This window comes from Daphnia carinata, chromosome 3, assembly GCF_022539665.2.
Source record: "Daphnia carinata strain CSIRO-1 chromosome 3, CSIRO_AGI_Dcar_HiC_V3, whole genome shotgun sequence".
Taxonomy (NCBI): Eukaryota; Metazoa; Arthropoda; class Branchiopoda; order Diplostraca; family Daphniidae; genus Daphnia; species Daphnia carinata.
In genome coordinates, this window is record NC_081333.1 from 6165847 (window position 1) to 6181534 (window position 15688).

Consider the following 15688-nt stretch of genomic DNA (forward strand, 5'->3'; position numbering starts at 1 on the left):
ATAGCCTCAACTCTGTTTCTGACAAACAGCTTCCAACGGGTTGGCTCACCCTTTATCCATCCTAAAGTTGCCATTGAATCTGCCCATAGATGCACTTTCCATTGGACCTTGTCAATTGCATTGACGATTCGTTCAGCTAATACACTACCGAGCACGGCACTAAGCAATTCTAGTCTTGGTAGCGATACTTCGTTCTTCGGAAGTGGTGCTGCTCTTGTCTTGCAACAAATTAGGTGCATGAAATCTGGATATTGCGATTTCGCGTAAGCCACTGCACCATATGCTTTTGTCGAAGCGTCACAAAATATGTGCAATTCTTGCATGTGTTTGTTTGGTGCCAAAGAAATCATTCTTGGCACTTGTATCTTCTCAATGTCTTTGAGAACTTCAACTATTGCTCTGAATTGGATTTCCGTCTCTCTGGGCACTTCATCGTCCCATCCAATTTTGACTTGCCACAATTCTTGAAAAAGAAGCTTGAATTGTAACGTGACGGGTCCAATTAATCCAAGTGGGTCGAACAGTTTTGTTGAAATTTTTGAGAAAGATCTCTTCGTTAAAATTTTAACTTTTGTAGCTGCGTCTACAATTACATCAGACTTGAAATAAAAGCAATCCGTGCTTGTATTCCATCTTACACCAAGTACTATTTGCGGGTCTAAATTAAGACACAAATGTGAATTAGTCGAGTCTTCTGTTAAATTTTGTTTTTGTATATATCTACGCAGCTCACTGTTGTTAGTCACCCATTTTCTTAAGTCCATTTTGCGTCTGCAAAAAGTTTCAGTACAGTTCCTATTACGGCCATTTCTTCCAGTGTATTGGATTTGGTACTTTTTTAAACTTAAAATCAAATCTTCGAAAAAAAAGGTCCGTCAAATCAGTTCCAAATCAAATCTTTGAAAATATGGCTGAAATCCAAATCATTTTATATTTAAAAAAATCCAAATCAAATCCAATTTATTTTTCTTTTTTCTCTTGTCGATTGACAGTTTCCAAAAGATGAGCATTTCGTTTGATGAATACAAGCATGTCAAATAATTTGGGTTTTATCTTGTTTCTTTTTGCTGACAAAATATCAACTACCGTGTTAAATGCACGCTATTAGCGGAAGAACTTTTAGAAATCATAATTAAATGTAACTTTTATTCGTACACCATTTTTATGCACTTTTAAATTATTTTATATTTTCTCTGCTTTTTAAAATTAATTATAATCATGCAGAACATGGAATTCCCATGGTATCCCTTGCAATTGGGGCTAAGGCTAGGAATCTATGTTGATTAAGATTCCAATATTCACATGGACTAAAATCAAGACCAAATTGACCCTTTTCATTCACAATTGGGGGCTCTTTCAAATAGTTATCAAATTCATCGAGCACTTTCGACACACCCCTTGACAAAGTTCGAGGGCGAACGAGCACGCTGGCAAGTAGAGGACGGATGGATTGTCTTGCTCGCTTATGAACAGGGGTAGCTGATGGATTTTCATTTGCTTTACGTGTTCTTTCATCTTCAGCACCACTGCCAGAGTTGTCTTCATTGTCTTCCCCCTCTTCGTTACCACCTAAAATTTCAAATAATAAATTCAACCATATAAATCAGCTTACCTAAGACACAAATGTGCATGAGACGCATGAATGTAAAAGTGGTTTTCATACCGACTGTACGATAGCGCAATCTCAGTAATTCCTTAGCAGTAGCAATGACGTCTTCTTCGTCTTCTCCGCTGCTGTTATCGACGTTCCCTTTATTCTTGGGTCAAGCAGTGATCCTGCAATAGTTCACAAAGTTCAAAAACATCACAAGACTTCAGTACTGTTTTTACTACTTCCGCAGTCCTTGAGCAGATTGATGGTATGATACCATCTCTCCTCTTTCCATAGCTCGGAATTTGATATGTAGGTGCGAGAAATGAGATCAGCTTCCGAAATCCCTCTCATTGCACTATCGTTAAAGGCAAATTGTCTCAAACAATCATTTCGCCTAAAAGAGTGTCAATTTTCTTTTGAGTATCTTTTGGTATTTTTGGTGCTGCTAGGAAATTCTTCATGGAAGACTCGTTTGTTAGGTTTGCTTCCCCTCCTCCTTTTACTTTGTTATAATCTTCTTCGTGGCATCTTCTTAAATGTCGGATGAAATTGGAAAAGGAATCTGCCTGTCCGTGATGATATTTCCCGTTGTTGCATTACTTACATTGCGCGAAGACCTTTCCGCTTGCGTAATCAGTATGCCAGTTTTTCCAGCAATTAGTTCTCCAGAGAGGCACTTCGCTTGATCAAAGATTGGCGTTTTCACAGCGTTTTTTGGTAGTTCTACTGGGATGGATCTTACTCCCTTGTCCAGAACATCTTCGTCTTCAGAGGAAGTTTCATCTCCATCAGGACCACTTGCCTCCTCTTCATATTGGGTTTCTGTAATAGTGTCTTCTTCCTCCTCTTCGTACAATAATGGATCCTGAATGGAAGGGGCTATTGCACGGCTACATCCTCTAACTTGCGATGTACTTCGTGATGCACCTCTTGATGCCCCTCTTGATGCCCCTCTTTATGCCCCTTTTGATCCACCTCTTGATCCACCTCGTGATCCTCTTGAAGCACCACGCTTGGTGCCACTACCTGGTCCACCCATGTGTAATCACTTAAGAATGAAACCTGATAAATATGAGGACTTAAATCTTATACAAAGATCAGAACAGAAATGCAAACCCTATGTATCTGTGAGATGTTAGAATGAGGACCCACAAACTCACTCGAGGACTTTTGTTGTCTTAAATGTGACAAATGGGCAATGACTGCTAGTGACGATGAATGACGAAATTTACCCCGCTGGCTACTTAATAGGCCTATAACTATGGCCCCTAAAACATCGGAAAATGTGCGAATCGCTCATGTCACTAGCGACATCTGCCAAGCAATTTTTGTAAGTAATGATTTGGATTTGATTTGGATTTTTCACGATATTTCAAATCAATTCCAAATCCAAAGCATCATTATAAAAAAATTTTAAAATCCAATCCAAATCAGCAAAATGATTTGATTTGATTTGGATTTGATTTGAATTGCGGGCAAAAATCCAATACACTGATTGCTTCTTCTACTGTAGATGCATTTGAGAAATAGTCGTCTGCATATACGTGGCGAGGATTTGTCTACTGCTTCCTGCTAAATCACCTTCATAGGACTCCAAGTGTTTTTCAAGACGGTCCTTAGCACTACCGGGCTACATGTGAGTCCGAATGGAAGCCTGTTCCATTTGTATAGTTGCAGCGATCCTGGGACGTCTTCGTCTTCTTAGTAGAATCTTAACGCTTCCGCGTCTTCTTTAAGTAGCTTCACCATGAGAAAAGCTTGTCTGATGTCAGCTGCTGTCCAGGCGATGAAATTCCACCTAAATAGTAACATCACGTCAAGGATGTCCGGGTTCAGATTGGGTCCTTCTTCTAGGCAGTCGTTGGCGCTGAAACCTGTTTTCGGTTTTGCTGAACCATTGAAAACAGGCCTAACTCTGCTGGTTGTTTTGTCTCTTCTGACAACCGGATGATGGGGCAGGATAGTGTAGATACCACTTAATGATATATCTGCTCTGGAAATGAACCTATACTCTTTTAGTTTATCTAATTCGGCTTCACATGAAGTCTTCATTTCTTTATCTCTGTCCAATCTTCTTATCAGCGCCTTTGCTTGATCCTCTGCCATGGCTTCATTCTTGCTCAGACGATTTTTGTTTTCATTCCATGAGAGTGGTGCCACATAATGTCCATCTTCATCTTAGACGATGGAGTCTGCATAGGATTTCCACTGGGTAGATAGTAGAATTTTCTCTAATGGATCCAAGCTTTCCAGCTTCCACCATCTGGCGAAGTCTATTTCGTCAGTTTTCAGGTCTGTGTCTTCCTCCAAATTTTCGGGTGTTCCTGGTTTGGCTTTTAAGAGAAAACCAATTGCCGTGTTAGACGATATTGCCACTGTCTCATCCTACCCTAGTAATAACCATCCAAATTTGCTTTCTATCGCTCGAATGCCCGTTTTCGAGACGATCTGTTTTGAGCCGAGAATCTTCCAGACTTGATTCGCTCCGATCAAGACGTCGATTTCGCGCGGTCCTGCTCTTCCGCTTAGAACTTTGTCATCTGCGAGTTGGTATCCTTTACTCCAAAGTCCGCTGATGAATTCCGCCTTTTTTGATCCAGCAACCTTCCCGATTTTGGGCTGCTCGATCGCTTCCAATTCTATCTGTTCAGCTTGTGGGATGACTCCTCGAAGTCGCAATTTTCTTACGCTCCGTTCTTTCTCTGGATGCATGTGTCCCACTGCTTGCAGCTTCAGGTTGACTTTCCCGACCTCTTGTAGTCCTAGAGTTTGAGCCAATTCACTCCGAATTAAGGTTGCATTCGATCCTTGATCGACATAAGCAATAGCTTTCAGCCATCCTTTTGGGCCCTCCACTATTACTGTTGCCGTTTGGACGTATACGCCACCAAATAGGCGTGCTTCTATTGAAAGAGGAGCGTCATCTGCTACCTTTAACATTGGAGATGCCGCTGCTGTTGCCGTCACCGATTTCGGATTAACTGCCTTGTTGCAGATGGCCGTGTGGTGATCTTTTCCGCATTTGCAGCACTTGCTTATTCTCCAACACTCTTTCACTTGATGATTTTGTCAAAGGGACTTCCAACACCTTTTTTCTTTTTTGACTTGCTAAATTTTCTTTTCTAGTGTGACATCACATTTGTTGGTGGGGGTGTTTATCATTGCAACATAAACATCTTCTTTTTTCCAAACTAAACTGTTTCCTGTTCTTTGGATTTCTTGGGTATTCTGTTGCAGTCCCTGTGACTGCTAACTCAGCTGCCGTTGGCGTTGTTGCGAATGTAACTCGTTTTGGTTTCTCTGGTGCTTCTGGTTTCGTTTTCTTCTTTTCGTGTTTTTCTGTGGAATAGCCATATTCCCAGTCTTGAGCTATTGAATCAATGAAATTAAAGAGATCTTTCAATGTCTTTTGCGACCGTCTGGTCTCTCCGTGCCATCTTGATATTAACTCAATTGGCAGTTTTCTTGTAATGATATCCATGATTGCTTCGTTTTGAGCTGTAGCCTGTTCTGGGTTGCCGAGATTTAAAGCATGGCCCATTGCCTTGTCGTGTAGTTGTCGTAAGGCCTTGTGGTCGTCTTGACGTTCTACTTTTCTTAGTTCTGTAATGGCAATATAGTGGTCTGCTTTCACCGATCTCGGCTTGTTGTATTTCCCATTTAAGATATCTGCTTCCCTGTTGTAATTGTCTTCAGTTAAGTCCAAGTGCGATATCGCACCAGCGGCTTCCTCCGTTATGTGTAGTTTCAATCTGCCAAATTTTTCGATGGGCCTCATGGATTGGTTTTCGTGGATAAGTATGCGGAAAATCGCCCACCAATCCCTCTATTTGTGTAGATCACCGTCGAACTTAATTTCGATCATGGGTAGCAGATGTGCTATAGCCTACTCATAGCGTTTGCAGTAGGTTGCAAAGTTAGTGCGTTCATTGCCGGAGCAATGTTCGTAGTTGGAGATCTCTCCTCTTCACTATGCGCAGCAACTTGAAGTACAGGTTCTCTTTCTTGAGGGCTTCTTCTGCTCTCAACTGGTCTTCTCCTCCTCCAATCAATACTCATCTTGTGAAATCAGTTGACGAATTCTTCATGTTGTTGAAGATATCTTTCTTGTGCTTCAGCTTCCAATAGTGGGATGAGTGACCGATAGTTCTTAATGAGTCTCTTTATTCTGTCGTCGGCCAGCTCAAAAGATATTTTGGCTTCTACCAATCTTTCTTCTTCACATGCTTCGTCGTAATTCTTCAGGCCCTTATGGAGCTCCTTTTCTAAGATGTCGATGGTCACCACCATAGCTGCTCGGGTTAATGATTTCTTGGTGGCCATTTTGTTGTTTGAGTTTCAAGGCTGTCTGAAAAAATGTATCTGAAAAAGAATTATTGTGGGATATCCCAAGGTGAGTTTTCTTTCTGAGAAAGCTACACGAAAATGGATTTAGAAAAGAACAAAAGGTTGTATTTTGCGATATCGCACCAGTTTCACAACAAAGGCTAGCTGTCCTTTTCTTCTATTACAAAAATCTTCTTGATTAAACAACCATAAAAATTATACCATGAAACAAAAGAAATCTTAGTTGTTTTCAGGTAATTCCTCTTCTTCCTTAGTAGTTCCTTAGTAGTCTCCCTTCCGCGTTTGGAGCACGTACTCTTTTCCTACCTCCTCTTTCTTCAAAGTCACCACCAGGCCTTCTTCACGATATTCAATCTTTACCTTCACCTTTTCTTTCTTTTCTTCTGGTACACCAGCTTTGTCAGAAAAAAAGTTGGCAACGACGACGTCCCTGACTGGTCATATGGTATACGTTGGTTGTGGTACAGGAAATCACGATGGATGAAGTCTTCTTGTCGGCTGTAGGTGGAACTTTGGGCCAAAGTCTGGTGTTGGATGAACCAATGGCCCTGGCGGAAGGCGAATGTCCGGGTAAATTTTCTCCTCTGGAACTACAGATGCTGGTTGTTGTAGATGACGTGGTTTGAGAGATTCCAGGTATCTGGCCCGGTCGGTGTTTGACTGAATGTTTGTGACTCCAATGGCGTCAAATCTTGGCACATACCGGCTTGCTACAGCGTAGAAGCCTCTCTCGTGGTAGTCTAGTTTGCCATCTATTGATACTCCAGGGGAGAGAGGTTGGTAATCTCTAGTAGGAGTGGTGTGAAGAGGTGCAGGTCGTTCCCCAAACTTAAATTTGCGCTTGAAAGTACCCAAGTCTTCTAATCTTAATTAGATACTTTTAAGAAAGGTTAGTAACGGGCTTTAAAGTGTAAATCTAAACCTAGTTTACGTTGAGCCTTTGGGTGTTAGTCCAAGTGAGTGGCCCGTATTCTCTATTCATAGCAAGGTATAAGATTTCTTGAAAAAAAGCTGTGGGGAATGAAATGGTTGTTAGTAAATTTAAAAGAAAAGGCTTAAACCCTCACACTAGTTTAAAGTAGTGGCCAAAAAATTTCCTTGACACGTGTTTCTTGCTCAACACGTGTGTGAATGTAATACTCAAGCAGCCTAAACGTCTAATTTGGACGATTTCTTCAATTCTAATGGTTTCGAAGGACCATGTAACGTATTCTAGACCTAAGAGAAAGCTTTTAATTAAATTAAATAAACACTTAATACCTTAATAGTACGTTGGTAGGGAGAAAGACACTTGATAGCGATTTCACTAGCATTTTTATTTGAACTTTCGGATACTTACACAAAAGACGTCTGCTTGCGACAAGTGGAAATTAAGAAGGGTCGGCCATTGCCGACATTGGCTACCAAGAAGGCTCTGTTAAACAGCGCCCCTAGCGGCACACACAAATAATATTTAAAATAATACAAGTAAAGTATAAGAAACAGCAGTTCTTCGCACGGACCTTCCAAATCTAGAAACCCCGTGGTTGTCGTCCTTTTGAGAATTTGCAACAGTTAAAAGCTTGTTAACCGGTGACCTTCGGATGACTCCGTTTCCTTTCTGTGGGTAATCATGACATGCTGAAACATGATTCATGATACATAGTCATTTCTTCAGTTTTATTTTTGACTTCGTTCAGAGAAGATGCGAAATTACTTGCGCAAAACCGACGCCATCCGACCTGACGAGGAGACACTCAAGCAGGCCGTATCTACCCTATTAAGTGGCCAAATAACACTGCGACAAGCAGCGGAGGCATTTAACGTGAAGCGCAGTACACTAAGTGGCGACTTAGTATAAGAAAAAAGTGCAATATTTTCATGGCGGAACCTTGCCTCCAGTACTAAGCGAACGGAACATTCGCGACAACTTTTAAGCATTTCAATGGAGGTCGAACTGGTGCAATATTTACTGTAATGTTCACGTTTAAATCATGGATTAACTCCAGTGCAAGTCCGGGAACTTGCTTTTCAGTATGCCGAATCCAACGCCATTAAATTTCCAGAGCAATGGCGAATTAATGGAATGGCAGGTTAAGATTGGTTTTCCGGAGTCCTGAAACGCCACGAAGAGCTTTCAATCCGAGCAAAGGAATCCACTAGCCAAGCGCGTGCTTCGGCCTTTAACAGGATTGTCGTTGAGCGCTTCTTCACCCAACTGGTGCAACTCTACGAGGAACATGATTTCGCTCCATCACAAATTTTGAATACGGATGAAACGGGCATCTCAACGGTAATGAAACCACCTCGCGTAGTCGCACAACTGGCCAAAAACAAGTTCAGCAAACGATTTCTGTTGAACGCGGCGAAACAACGACAATGGTAGGGTTTATTAGTGCGTCCGGTTGCGTCATGCCCCCAATTTTTCTGAATTTGCGCGGCAGAATGGTGTGGTGATGTTTACATTTCCGCCCCATTGCTCACACAAACTGCAACCGTTGGACGTGTCCGTCTTTGGGCCGTTCAAACATACTTTTCGTCGAGAACAAGACGATTGGTTGGCCACACATCCCGGTGAAAAATTGCGGATCGATGATATTGCGTACTTGAATCGGGTTGCTTTTATCGAAAAGTTTAACCTGGTCAACATCATATCTGGATTCCGATCAACTGGAATTTGGCCCTTCAATCGGCACGTTTTTTCCGACAATGATTTCCTGCCATCACATGTCACTGATAGGCAAATAGATGACTTCATAATTGGAGAGTTTCCCCATAATTTAATTATTAATTATTTAAATTTTATTTGCATAGTTCCGATTGCGGCTCAACCTAAAGCTACATCGTCAACAGCGAATCCGACTGAACCTACGTCGTCAACAGCATCATCTTCAGAAGCGCTAACAAGTAAATAAATTGTAATCCAAATTTTTTTTTTTATTTCTGCAAAAAAATTAATAGGGAGTTTTGAAGACATACGTCCGTTCCCCCGCGTGAAAGCCATAGAGGAGCCCTCCAAGAGAAAACGAATTGGTTCATCGCGCGTAATAACGTCGACACCAGAAAAAAATGGACCAGAGAAAAAAAACCCGGAAAGTCTCCTTATTGCAAGATAACGATGACGAAACCCAAAATGAAGCCACATTCATTGCTCCGGTTTAAAAAACCCATTCTGGTCGAACGGTATTACAAGTTAAAAAGACCAATTTGTAATGGCTTATTGCTTGTTTAAGAGCTGACCGACATAACCCCAGCAACGGGGTTAGTCCGGTCGCTTTATGCCAAATTTTGTAATAAAATTGTAATTTCGAATTAAACTTGAAAAATGTAAGAAAAAAGACCGTAACAGCTAGCTTATTTCTTCATTTTCTAAAACAAAAATTCACAAAATATCACAAACAGTTTAGAAGTTATTGGCAAAAAACAAAAAATGACCGAAATAGCCCCGGCCTCCCCTACATGTTTTACACAATTTTTTTCATCATGGGAGGTTCTTGGTAGCCTACTAGCTGAGGATGATGTAGGAGGGACTGAAGGGCCTGTCAGGCAGCTACCAGGCAACCAAAATAAAGGTTCTAAGAGAAATTTAGGACGGCTATGGAGAAGACTGAGGAGGACAGTAGGAAGTTCTGCAGAGGTACTTAGGAGCCCGTCGTGTCGTGTGGGTGCATGAAAGGTAAGTAGAAAGTATACCCGGCTTCACCGATCAACAACGTCAAGCGTGCGATAAATGGGAGGTAAACTTTGAAACTGATCATGTGGAAATAATGAAGTTTGCAAATCGTTATGCTACGCCATCAAACCCTTCCGCCAGTACAATCGGGATGTCAGCCTCAAATATCACGTTCAGTATCCGAAAAACGGCCTACCAACGTTATGCCGACCGGCCTTCTCCGACAATTGAGCCATGGTGATTTGGAGACCCAAACCCAGATGCTGAAGCTGGAGATGACGTTGGAGACAGCAAGGGCTCAGATGGAGGCAAATTCAACTTTGTCACGGAGACCCTGAATAAGGCTTTGAGAAGAATGAGTCAACATAGGTAAACTTATAGACAGCTCTAGAGTTATGTGATGTCCAACGATATTGCTGCCAATAACACGTTGGTTAGGCAAGTGCATCGAACGTTAGACGGTTTGGAACTGACACATTTCTCGAAAGACGTTTTTATCAAGAAACTGACTTCAACCGAAAAAACGATGCAGTCGTAACGGAGTACAGCGGCCTGAAACACGCCAGACTTCTCCCGATTTAAGAAGCAAGGAATGAATCGAACAAGATGAGGTATTTATCTCACCACGGGATCGTGAACCCTTCTAGATCATCGACCAAAAGTCCGAATTGTATTCGATGGAGCTCCTGAGTTCGGTGGCACGTCGATAAATCAAATTTGTGTCGGGGACCTAATTTACTCGTTAGGTTGCCCGGTGCTCTCATCGTTTCCGGCGTAACCTTGTGCCAGTCGGAGCAGACATCGAAAAAATGTTTCTCCAGGTGAAAGTTCCCGAAGAAGACCAGGAACTTTCCGTTTTGTTTACCGGTGGCCTGACAGTAGTTCAGCCCCGATGATGTATCTTATCCGACGACCTGTATATTCAGCCTCAACCGAACGGCAATGGTCATCATGACTAGTATCCGGGGGAAGCCGGCGGAGTCCGACGGAATTTCTTCGTTGACAACTACCTCGATTCGTTCGATTCCGAAGACGAAACAGTAAAGTGGGCCCGCCAAACGATAGCATCTCTTCACTTAGGCGGCTTCAACTTAACGAAGTGAACGTCGTCGACGTGGGCCGTAATAACAAGCCTTAAGGGAATTAGGCCTTACTTGGATAACACTGGCCCTCGACTTGGAAAGACTTCCCATCGAACGAACACTTGGGATGATGTAAGATAGTGAGGAAGACATGTTACTCTTCAAGATTCGAACGTCATCGGAAAACGAAGTTCATACCAAAAGGTTTTTCTTAAGCTTCATATCCAGTGCCTACTATCCGTTGGGACTCGTCGCTATTGTTGTCTTCCTTATGAAGTCTGCTTCAAAACATTTGAACAATGAGAAAAGGATTGGCTGGAACGAACTGTTATCCGAAGATTTGTGTCAACGATTTTACTACTGATACGAGCACCTCGAAAATTAGTAATCAGTGTCGAGATGTTTCAGATTCCAACGTTGATGCTGGACACAGCAGTACCGTCGAGCTGTAGCTTACTTCCGTACCGTATTCGAAGACCATTCGATATACGTGCCCTTTATCGTTTCAAAAATACACGTTACACCGGTAAAATTTCTCACGATTCCCGGGGGGGGGGGGGGTTCAGGCTGCTATAGAGGGCCTAAGTATAGCCCTCATAATTTGTCCAGAGCTCGAAATCGTTACCCGGCAAGTAATTTTCCATACGGAATCGGACAAACTGTGCTATGTTGGATTCACTCGAAGACCTGCCTATTCTTTGTCTTCGTATACAGCCCTATTCATAAAAATCTCTGGAATACAGATCGTCAATAATAGCGTCATGTTCTGGAGTTTCAAATCCTGCAGATCTCTGCGGTCGTGGCATCAACCTAAAGGACGTCGACAAGTTGATCAACTTCCATGAGGGGCCCCCATTCCTGAGTCTTGATCCAATGGAATGGCACAGTTGGGAAAGAGGTTACAGAGCCAGATGGGCGGGATGTAAACGTGATTCGGGTTTTGGCCGTCAAAACAGAAGATGAAAATCACATAATCGACCGATGTGTAATCCGATTCTTTAGTCTACTAAAACTTCAGCAAATTCTAGCCTTGAGTCAAAGATTCGCCAGAACACTCGTGATAAAATACTTTGCGACAAGCTAACAGTCGGAGAGCTGTCGGCGCAAGAAACGTTAGCGTCGCTAGTGCTGTGCATCAAACGTCGTCAAGAATTAGCCTTCTCTAAGAATATACGCCTTAGATAAAAATTTGAAATTGCCAATCAAATCCAAGCTTCGCACCTTCATGCTCTTTATGGACGAAGTCTGCAGTTGAGTGTAGGTGGAAGTAGGCTTCATACGCCAATAGACTATGCGATTAAACATCCTATACTACCGCCAGCCGACGAGCTTTTAACACAAGGGATAATCTGGGAAATTGCGGTGAAATTATAGGACTGAAACGAATAGGACTGGAATAATAGAACTGAAAATTTCCAGTCCTATTTCTACAGGAGAAATAGGACTGAGAGAAATAGGACTGACTTTTAAAATATTTTAGGACAGTCCTTTCTCCATGGCATCAGTCCTATTTCTCAACGAACCACCTTTGCCGCGGTACAGCAAGAACTTCGCAACGCCATGGAGGAACTTACCAAGCGATGTGAAGAAATTCAAGCTGTAATGGCCTGTTAAGAAATCGAATGGTATTTTTCTCCTCCACAAGGGCCTCATTTTGGTCGGTTTTGGGAAAAATCGTTCAATCTAGCATAGGGCCATGAAAGTTAGCATCGGATATCGCCTCGTCACCAGCAATCTGTACTAAGTACCGTCGTCACCGAAGTGTCAGTCGATCTAAATGCACGGCCACTGACACACCTCAGTATGGGCCCGGAAAACCCTGATCCAGTAACACCCAATCATTTCCTTTACGGTGGAGCTCGCCGAATAGATGGCTACATGAGTACGTTTCCACATCTGACGGAAAGAAAAAAATGGAAGGAAAACGACCAAACGTTACCGTGGGAAACTTAGTTCTTGTGATTGAACCAAATACGTTACGTGGACAGTGTTCTTTAGGCAAAGTGCTCTAAGTTATTCCCAGTTCCAGCAATAATGTCATTCGTGTAGTAAAAGTAAAAATTAGTAACCATGCACGACCATGTATTCGTCGGGTGATAAATCTGCGTTTTGGCTACGGCCAAGGAACAAGAAGTTACCGTGAAAAGAGAGTAAAATATATCATTGGTAGCGTAAATCTCCCCTATCGGTACCTGTGATATGTAGACATTGTAAAAATATTTGAACTTGAACTGTCGTCAAAATGTTCAAATCAAAATTGTAAATGTAAGTCGTGCAAACATTAATGATGAAACACCAGTGTAAATTCCGTAGAGACACCTTAAAACTTAGTGGAGTGTTCACGACCTTCAACGCCACCTATATTCCACTTCAAACATAGGGCAATGGCCAAAGTTAAATCGTTTGCTGTTTAGTACTATATAACATTACGAAATGAGGGAAACTGTTTAGCCTCCAAGGTGAGCAGCTGATACTCAGTTGAACTAACTTGTGAATAGTGAACACGTTTAAGTGACCTCTCCTACGTTAACGTTCATCAAATGGCAGAAAATCCGTCCCCATCTGCCGCATCCGTGAAAGAAAGATTAACGAAAAGTCGCGAAGTTGAGGAGTGCACGTTTAACCTCGGGGAAAACTTTGCTAGCGCTCTTAATGCAAAAAAAGAGGCTATTGGACGGGCGGTGGTACGTGGTGCCTAAGCACACCCCGTCATTTTTTGCTTTGTGAAAGCTAACGTCAAAGGCGCGGCGTTAGGCAAAAGGCGGGTTGTGGATTGCGAAGGTTTTATGTAAATGACAAATCGAACCGCCTGGAACTTTAATTTTTACAACACCGATGTTTCGGCTGTTTCTTGCCACTGGCGGTTGCCGGCCACACGAAACTCATAAATGTCCTCACCCATGCCACTGCGCCTTCTGCAACTCAGACGAGCATCATCAAATCCTTTGTGGATCTCGGAAGGCCAACAAAGGCGTGCTCCCTACCAGTGATGTACGTTTGAAGATCCACTGGAAGTGTGTTTTTTTTTGTTGTTTTGTTCATTTGTTCTCAACACAGTTTTGTTTCTTTTGGTTTTGTTACACCGTTGTAAACAGGTAGGCCCGCTGTCACCTACGGTGCTTCCCTCACTGGCAAGGCTGTAGTAAGCAAGGGCTTGCTTACCTTTATCGTGATGGGTGGTAGGCCCTATTGCGTCAGAGGATCAATACAGTTCAGTTATCATCAGTTCAGTTGCCCATAACGTCAGTATCAGTTCTTTTGTAACCCAGTAATTGTTGATTAATGTGAGAATTGATTGATTTGTTGATAACATGAGAAGACATTGACGAAAGGAAGTTTTTACGGGTGAATATGTAGACGGGTGGACAATGAGTTCCAGCATCACAGATGAAGCCAACCATTGTAGTGGTAACTCCACGCTCAGCCGAAACCGTTTGTTGGACTTGCTTTAATCCCTTTGTAGCGAGGACATCGGTGGTGACAAGACAGTTGGAATGCCCGTCTCGTCCGTGTTCCAGATGCGGCCAGGTCGGATGCGATATTTTGTAATGACTTCAATTAAATTATCGAAAAACTTGGCTACAGCGGGTGCGTTAAATGCACTGGCACGTGCCTGACTTGTCGCCTCGGGTGCGCGGATAGACAAAGACGGGTTCCGTTTTAAAAAATACGTAAACCAATCTTCGGATGCCTTTTCTTTCTCTATCCAATTTTTTGGCATGGTTAAACCGTTAGCGATGGCAAATTTAAAGGCTAAGCACCGGGATTCTTTTGGAGTTAGGCCGTGGCTCATCAAGAGCAAATCTTTAAATAATTTGCCAATTCCGTCTCGAGCCCAATCGGAATAATTTGACGAGCATGTTCCAGTCGCATAACAGGCTGTGTTGAAAGCGGAGGACCACTTTCGCGAAATTTCTTCACATACCTGTCCAAAGTGGACTTCTTAACATTGAAAAAGGAACTGGCATGCCGGATCGAATATCCTCCCGCTAACACAGAAGTTACAGCGTGATGCATTATCTCTTCTTTTGGCGGAGAATCTGACCGTTTTCGCTTATAATTACGAACCATCTAGATTAAAGAAACAAAATAGAGCTGCGGTCATAAATAATACAACACAAGAAAAATAACAGACGAAAACTATTAATTGTCAGTGATTGCACGAATGATAGCTTACCGTTTTCCAGATACGAAGCAGAATAGAGGTGGTGTCAAGTGGACCGATGACAGATGACTTATGACGACCACGGTGTAAGAGTTTCTTTATATACCAAGCCATCTGTTCTTCAGATTCTTTTTTTCGTTGAAATTAAGTAGCCATTTTGCTTGTTTACGGTTAACGAGAGAGAATTGATGCATACCGCCGCACAAGATGTGAGCTTGCTATCCGCTCTGTTTTACCCCGTCCCATCTTACCCCAGAATGTCTTGTCCCAACCAGCCCCATGGGTGGTGTCTTTGAAAACACGCGATTTTCGGAAAACCGCTTCAGATAATTTTTTTTGAAACTGAAAAAATGTTTGAAAATGAATAGAGTATTTCACTATATTTTTTGAAAAATTTTAGATCAAATAACGTAGCCGTAAATAACAATATTATTACAGCCCAACATAATTTTTCGAACCATCAAAAATTTCTGGCTGTATGGCTGTATTTCAAAAACGGATGCCACCACTACCACAAAACTCCATCCCCAAACGCGCATGTGCTTAATAAACCTGATGTGCAAATTCAAAATTTTATAAAAGAAGCGTTTCTCTAAAACATAACTTGTCCCAACTAATCCGTGTCCCGATTAGCCCCGGTCTCCCCTATATATACCGATGCTGCAGGTGAAAGTTATTTTACATTATGCATATCAGTAACGAAGTCTTGCCGAGTTATTGGCGATAACATTAAACCGATTGAAAGAGACCAATGCGGAAAGATGAGGGCACATTTGTGTGTCAAACCTGTATATCACCCACGTCAAGTAAAATCCAAAATGGAAATGGGGAAATCCTTTATAACACGG

At 42.3% G+C, this 15688-nt stretch overlaps 1 protein-coding gene across 1 annotated transcript in view; it reads left to right on the forward strand.

Annotated features, from left to right (window-relative positions):
- LOC130688054 (uncharacterized) overlaps positions 1-15688 on the forward strand; it is a 75971-nt gene that overhangs the window by 20102 nt on the left and 40181 nt on the right. The gene's annotated exons all lie outside the window — the stretch shown is intronic.